The 7111-nt window shown below is 53.9% G+C and overlaps 1 pseudogene; it reads left to right on the plus strand.

The window, feature by feature from the left end:
* The first annotated feature begins 66 nt into the window (after positions 1 to 66).
* LOC113222427 lies at positions 67 to 7007 on the plus strand (annotated as a pseudogene).
* Positions 7008 to 7111: the final 104 nt, after the last annotated feature.

Here is a 7111-nt window from a genome sequence, read left to right on the forward strand (position 1 = left end):
GCGGGTGTGGCCGGGGAGGCTCTTGGCAGCTGTTGTGTGGCTGCGCTGCTGGAGCTGCCGGGCGGGATGCTGTACCCCTGGAGGAGACCGTCGCAGGAGCGCCAGGAGCTGGACGGCCTCTGGAGCTTCCGCGCCGACTTCTCCGACAGCGGATACAGGGACTTCGAGGAGCAGAGGTACTGGCGACCGTTGCGGGAGGCGCGGGCTCAGGGCAGGGCCAGGAGGCGCCCGGAAGCCCGGCGGTGGGAATGGGGTGAGCCCCGGCGCCCCGCAGTCTCCTTCACCTGAGCGTCCCGGAGGTGGGGGCCCGGAGGAGGTTAAAGGTCAAGGGGCTTGGGGGCGCCGGGTTGGAGTACGGGAGTACTAAGGGGACCCGGGAGGGCCCGGGCGGAGGAGGCGGGAGGAGGAGGAAGCGCTGCTGTTGCCCCCCGTCGGGAGGCGAAGGCTGAGCCCGGCCAGTGTCCTTTCTAATCTTTATTTCTAATTTTTGAAACGTTTTTGAGACTGAGTTTGGCCCTGCCGCCCAGGTTGGAGCGGAGTGGCGCAATCCTGACTTCCCGAGCTCAAGCAATACTCCCGCCCCAGCCTTCCAAGTTAGCTGGGGCCACCATGCCTGGCTAATTAAAATAAAAACAAAAACAAAACTTGGTCTGGCTCCGTGGCTCACGCCTGTAATCCCAGCACTGTGGGAGGCCGAAGTGGGCCAATCACCTGAGGCCGGGACTTAACGACCAGCCTGGCCAATGTGGTGAAACCCCGTCTCTACTAAAAATACAAAAATTAGCCGGGTGTGGTGGTGAGCGCCTGTAATCCCAGCTACTTGGGAGGCTGAGGCAGGAGAATTGCTTGAACCAGGGAGGCGGAGGTTGCAGTGAGCCGAGATCAGGCCACTGCAGTCCAGCCTGGGCGACAAAGGCAGACTCCATTTCAAAACAAAAACACAGTTAAGTTTTTTGTTTTGTTTTGTGTTTTAAGATACTGGGTCTGACCATGTTAACCAGGCTGGTCTGGAACTCCTGGCCTGAAGCCATCCTCCCACGTTGATGTCCTGCAGCTCTGATTACAGTGGTGAGCCAGCAGACACTCGTCAGGCCTGAGCCGCAGGCGCTGCCCAGAGCTGAGTCTGGGATCGGGAGGACGGGACAGTTTAGACATTCTGAGGTCAGCTCTGCGCAGGTAGGAAGGTGCCTTGGTTTTCAAGGTTCGGATAGAGGACAGAATGTGACATCAGGCTGAGGACGCCACTCCTGTTCCCCTCCTGACTTGGATGTGGTCAGCAGAGAAGTGGGATCCAGTGAGGTCTGGTCCGCTTTTGCCTGGTCTACATCCTTTTTTTTTCTTCTTCTTTTTTTTTTGAGATGGAGTCTCGCTCTGTCACCCAGGCTGGAGTGCAACGGCATGATCTTGGCTCAGTGCAGCCTCCACCTCCTGGGTTCAAGCGATTCTCCTGTCTCAGCCTCCCGAGTAGCTGGGACTACAGGTGCCCGCCACCACACCCGGTAATTTTTGTATTTTTGGTAGAGATGGGGTTTCACCATACTGGTCAGGCTGGTCTCGAACTCCTGTCCTTGTGATCTGCCTGCCTCCGCCTCTCAAAGTGCTGGAATTACAGGTGTGAACCACCATGCCCAGCCAATATCCTCTTTTTCCGACCGTGGCATTCAGTACAGGAGGAAGAGAGGAGAGGGCTGGGTGCCAGCGTGTGCGTCACTCACAGTGTCCTAAGCAAAGCCCACCCATCCCCCTAACCAGCCTTCCTCCCTGTGACAGGCAGTGGGTCATTTGCATCTTAGTCACAGGTCTGAACCTTCTTGCCTCAGGCTGGGATGTGCCCCTGGGTTCACCCGTGCCTCAGGAGATACTGGGTCCCATCCGCTCCAACGAGGATCTCCTGGCCCCACTGGCCCAGGTGCACAAACCGTCCTGGCAGTTGACCTGTCATCAGCAAGTTATCTGGGAAGGCATGTGAGCTGAGGTCAAAAGACCCATGGCAAGGGCCCAGCGAACCACAGTCCTCTGCCTTAGGTATCCCAAGGGTTACTTTGTCCAGAACACAGACTGACTTCTTCAACTACATGAGACTGGAGCGGTCTGTGGTTGTATACACAACACCAACTACCTGCATCTGCATCGATGACATCACCATCACCACCGGCGTGGAGCAAGATAGTGGTGAGGGCTTCTGGTGGGATCCTCCCTCAGCAGGGCCCGGGGTGGCTCTGTTTGTTCCCTGTTTGGAAAGCTCTCCCAGGAAAAAGGTTCTTTCAGCATCTCTAAATCCTCACAGGTTCCCATCCACCTACAAAGCTAAAATGCAGGCTGTCTCAGCGGGCACTAAAATCCAGGCTGTCTGAGCGGGCACGGGCTCCCGAGATCACTCATGTGGTTGATCTCTCTTGGAGAAGAGGGTCTGGCCTAAGGTCACATAGCTCAGGGTGGCAGTCCTGTCCCTTCCCCACGGTGCTGCTCTCACTCTAGCTCCCCTTGATACACATCGTGTTCAAGGAACAGGCAGCTTTGGGGGGCTGGGTGCGGTGGCTCACATCTGTCATCCTAGCTCTTTGTAAGGAGGACTTGGTAGGAGGATCACTTCAGGTCAAGAGTTCAAGACCAGCCTGGGCAACATAGCGAGACCATCACCACAAAAAATTAAAAAATTTGCCAGGCATGGTGATGCGTGCCAGTAGTCCCAGCTGCTGAGGCAGGAGAATCAGTTGAGCCTGGGAGGTCAAGGGTGCAGTGAGCTGTGACTGCATCACTGCACTCTGGTCTGGGCAACAGAGGGAGACCCTGTCTTTTTAATTTTTATTTGTTTTTGAGCTGGAGTCTCACTCTGTAGGAGTCCAGACTGGAGGGCACTGGTGCAATCTTGGGCTCACTGCAACCTCCGCCTCCCAAGTTCAAGTGATTCTCCTGCCTCAGCTTCCTGAGTAGCTGGGATTACAGGCATCTTCCACCACATCCAGCTAACTTTTTAATGTTTTTTAGTAGAGATGGAGTTTCACCATGTTGGCCTGGTTGGTCTTGAACTCCTGACCTCAGATGATCCACCCACCTCGGCCTCCCAAAGTGCAGGGATTACAGGTATGAGCCACCATGCATGGCTGGGATACCCTTTCTTTAAGAAAAATTAAAAAAAAAATTGTTTTAAATATATCTTTTTCCTTTTGTGAGAGGAGGCCCTGCACTGTTGCCCAGGCTGGATGGCAGTGGTGTGATGATTGACAGCTGTTGTGGGGCCGCAGTTGTAAGTTTCAAAGAATTTAGGCTGGGTGTGGCGGCTAATGCCTGTCATCCTAGCACTTTGGGAGGCCACGGTGGCTGGACCGCTTGAGCTCAAAAGTTCAAGACCAGCCTGGGCAACATAGTAAGACCCTGTCTCAAAAAGAATAAATAATTAAAATAAATAAAAAAGAATTTCAATGAGAATCACACAGCAAAGATGATGCAACATAGAGCAATTTATTGTAAAGGGAAAAGTATTTTGCAAGTTAAGTGCAGAATAACCTGGGCACAGAAGCTCATGCCTGTAATCCCAGCATTTTGGGAGGCCGAGGCGGGTGGATCACTTGCGCTCAGGAGTTCAAACCAACCTGGACAGCATTAGCTGGGTGTGGTGGCGTGTGCCTGTAATCCCAGCTACTAGGGAGGCTGAGATGGGAGAACTGCTTGAACCCAGGAGGTGGAGGTTGCAGTGAGCTGACATTGCAACACTCAATTATATAATCCCAGGTACTCGGGAGGCTGAGACAGCCTGGGTGACAGAGCGAGACCCCATCTCAAAAAACAGTGAAGTGCAAAATACACCATTTACCCTGAGAGAGAGAATTCAGGGCAGGCTGCTCGTAAGCATGAGAGAGCGCTGGTTATTATTGGGGTAATTCCCTTTCTAGGAGTCTTCCATGATGAATTCCTAAGGGGCTGGAAGAGGTGTTACTCTAAGCACGTTCTGGGTCGTTCTCTGGCTGCACATGGGCTGTAGCTGTACATGCTTGTTTACACATCACACGTCTCAGTGCTGTGGTTGGTACGTCTGAAGGACACGGTTGCTTCCTTGACTACCTACTCTGCCTGAAGATCGTAGCTCACTGCAGCCCCAGTCTCCTGGCTCAAGCAGTTCTCCCACTTCAGCCTCCCAAGTACCTGGGGCTGCTGGGACTGCAGGCACATGCCACCACGCCCAGCTAATTTTTGTTATTTTTAGGGAAGATGTGGTTTCCCTGTGTTCCCCAGGCTGGTCTTGAACTACTGGACTCAAGCAATCCTCCCACCTCAGCCTCTCTGTGTTGGTGTGTTGGGATTACAGGTGTGACCACTGTGCCTGGGTGAAAAAAAAAATTTTTTTTCTTTTTTTTTTTTTTGAGACAAAATCTTGCTCTTGTCACCCAGGATGGAGTGGTGCAGTGGCACGATCTTGGCTCACTGCAACCTCCACCTCCAAGGTGCAAGCTTTTCTCCTGCCTCAGCCTCCCAAGTAGCTGGGATTACAGGCATGTGCCACCACGCCCGGCTAATTTTTGTATTTTTAGTAGAGATGGGGTTTCACCGTATTGACCAGGCTGGTCTTGAACTCCTGATCTCAGGAGATCCACCCCTCTCAGCCTCCCAAAGTACTGGGATTATAGGCGTGAGCTACCACACCTGGCCCAAAAAAAATGTTTTTTTAAATTAAAAAAAGCGTGCCAGGCGCAGTGACTCATGCCTGTAATCCCAGCACCTTGGGAGGCTCAGGCAGGTGGATCATGTAAGGTCAGGAGTTCGAGACCAGCCTGGCCAACATGGCAAAACCTGTCTCTACTAAAAATACAAAAACTCACCAGGGGTGGTTGTGCATGTCTAGAATCCTGGGTACTCAGGAGGCTGGCACAGGAGAATCAACTAAACTCCAGAGGTGGAGGTTGCAGTGAGCCGAGATCATGGCACTACAGTCCAGCCTGGGTGACAGAGTGAGACTCTGTCTCAAAAAAAAAAAAAACAAAAAAAAAAACCAGAAGCAAATGGCTGCCTGGGAGTGGCTGCTGTGGGGCATTCCCATTTGTGTGACCCAGGTCATGTCCCTCCCTAAGCCCTGGTCTCTCTTGCCTCCTGCAGGGCTGGTGAATTACTAGATCTCCGTCAAGTGCAGTAACTAGTTCGAGTTGGAAGTGCATCTTTTGGATGCAGAAAACAAAGTCGTGGACAACGTGGCCGCGACCCAGGGCCAGCTGAAGGTGCCGGGTGCCAACCTCTGGTGGCCGGACCGGATGCAGAAACGCCCCGCCTACCTGTACTCGTGGGAGGTAATGGTGGTTCGGGACTTGCTTAAGGGAGGTCTTTTGCCTGCTCTGGTAGTCCTGGTTTCAGCAGAGGCCCGTGACAGGTGAACGGGCAGGCGCGGTCCTCTGAGCTCTCTGATGTTTCCCACTTTTGGCGGGAGGCCCAAAGGGTTTTTTTTTTTTTTTTTTTGAGGTGATCTCACTCTTGTCACCCAGGTTATAGTGCATTGGCCTGATCACAGCTCACTGCAGCCTTGAGCTCCCAGGCAGCAGCAGTCCTCCTACCTTGGCCTCCTGAGTAACTGGGACTGTAGGCACATGCTGCCATGCCTGGCTAATTAAAACAATTTTATCTGTAGACCGGGCATGGTGGCTAACGCCTGTAATCCCAGCGCTTTGGGAGGCTGAAGTGGGCAGATCAGTTGAGGCCAAGAGTTTGAGACCAGCCTGGCCAACATGGTGAAACACTGTCTCTACTAAAATATGCAGATTTGCTGGGCATCTGTAATCCCAGCTACTCAGGAGGCTGAGGCAGAAGCATTGCTTGAACCTGGGAGGCAGAGGCTATGGTGAGTTGAGATCACGCCACTGCACTTCATCCTGGGCGACAGAGTAAGACTGTCTCAAAACGAAATCTTTTTTATAGAGTTGGGGTCTCACTCTGTTGCCCAGGCTGGTCTTGAACTCCTGGGCTCAAGTGATCCTCCTGGGGATTCCAGGCATGAGCCACCTTGTCTGATCAAGGAAAAGGCCCGATTTTGAAGGGCAGGTCCCAGGGTCAGCCAGGAAAGGGCAGAGCCTCTGATTGCTGCTTCTCTGCAGGCCCCAAGGCGGCTGCTAGGGTGCACTGGGGGTCTTCCTGCTGCAGGGTAGGGCAGGCCAGATGGGGCTCAGGCTGTCGGGGTGCTCACACCTGGCGCTTTAGCTATCGTAGCTGTGGCTGACTGCACAGACATCACTGAGGCCTTTTTCTGACTTCTACACACTCCCTGTGGCGATCCTCACTGTGGCTGTCACCGAGAGCCAGTTCCTCATCCATGGGAAACCTTTCTATTTCCACAGTGTCAACAAGCATGAGGATGTAGACGTGCACTGGGGCTCCTGGGTCCTCGTAGGGGCTGCTTCTGGTCACCTTCCACTTTTGCCTTCCCTGTGTGCTATAGCTGAGGGCAGCTCAGGGCAATGAGCTGCAAACCACCCCACTGTGGAGCTGGTGCTTGGGCTGGAGAGGGGGCTCCTGGTGTGGCTCTCCAGAGTCCTGCCATTGGAGGAAGTGCAGCTTTGACAGGGACAGGGGTCACTAACTCTGCTGTCCTCTAGATCCGAGGGAAGGACTTCGACTGTCTGCTGCTGGTGAAGGACTTCGACTGTCTGCTGCTGGTGAAGGACTTCAACCTGCTTTGCTGGCTTGGCACCAATGCCTTCTGCACTAGCCACTATCCCTACACAGAGAAGCTACAGATGTGTGACCGGTATGGGATTGTGGTTATTGATGAGTGTCCCGCTGTGGGCCTGGTGCTGCCATGAGTCCCTGCTGTGCACCTGCTCCGTCTGGCCAGCCCACGGGCCACACCATGCCTCTGTCCCTTCCCTCCTGGCCCCCGGCAGCTCTTCAACAACGTGTCTATGCATCACTACATGTGGGTGATGGAAGAACTGGTGCACAGAGACAAGAATCACCCTGCCCTGGTGATGTGGTCTGACCAACGAGCTTGCGTCCTACCTAGAATCTGCTGGCTACTACATCAAGTGAGTGCCGCCAGCCTGTCCTGAGCTGGATCGGGAAGGAGACCCTGGCAGGTGGCAGACGGGTGGACGTGTGCAGTCCGAGATTAGCGTCCCATCCCACCCCAGTG

This window comes from Piliocolobus tephrosceles, unplaced genomic scaffold, assembly GCF_002776525.5.
Source record: "Piliocolobus tephrosceles isolate RC106 unplaced genomic scaffold, ASM277652v3 unscaffolded_31072, whole genome shotgun sequence".
Lineage (NCBI taxonomy): Eukaryota > Metazoa > Chordata > Mammalia > Primates > Cercopithecidae > Piliocolobus > Piliocolobus tephrosceles.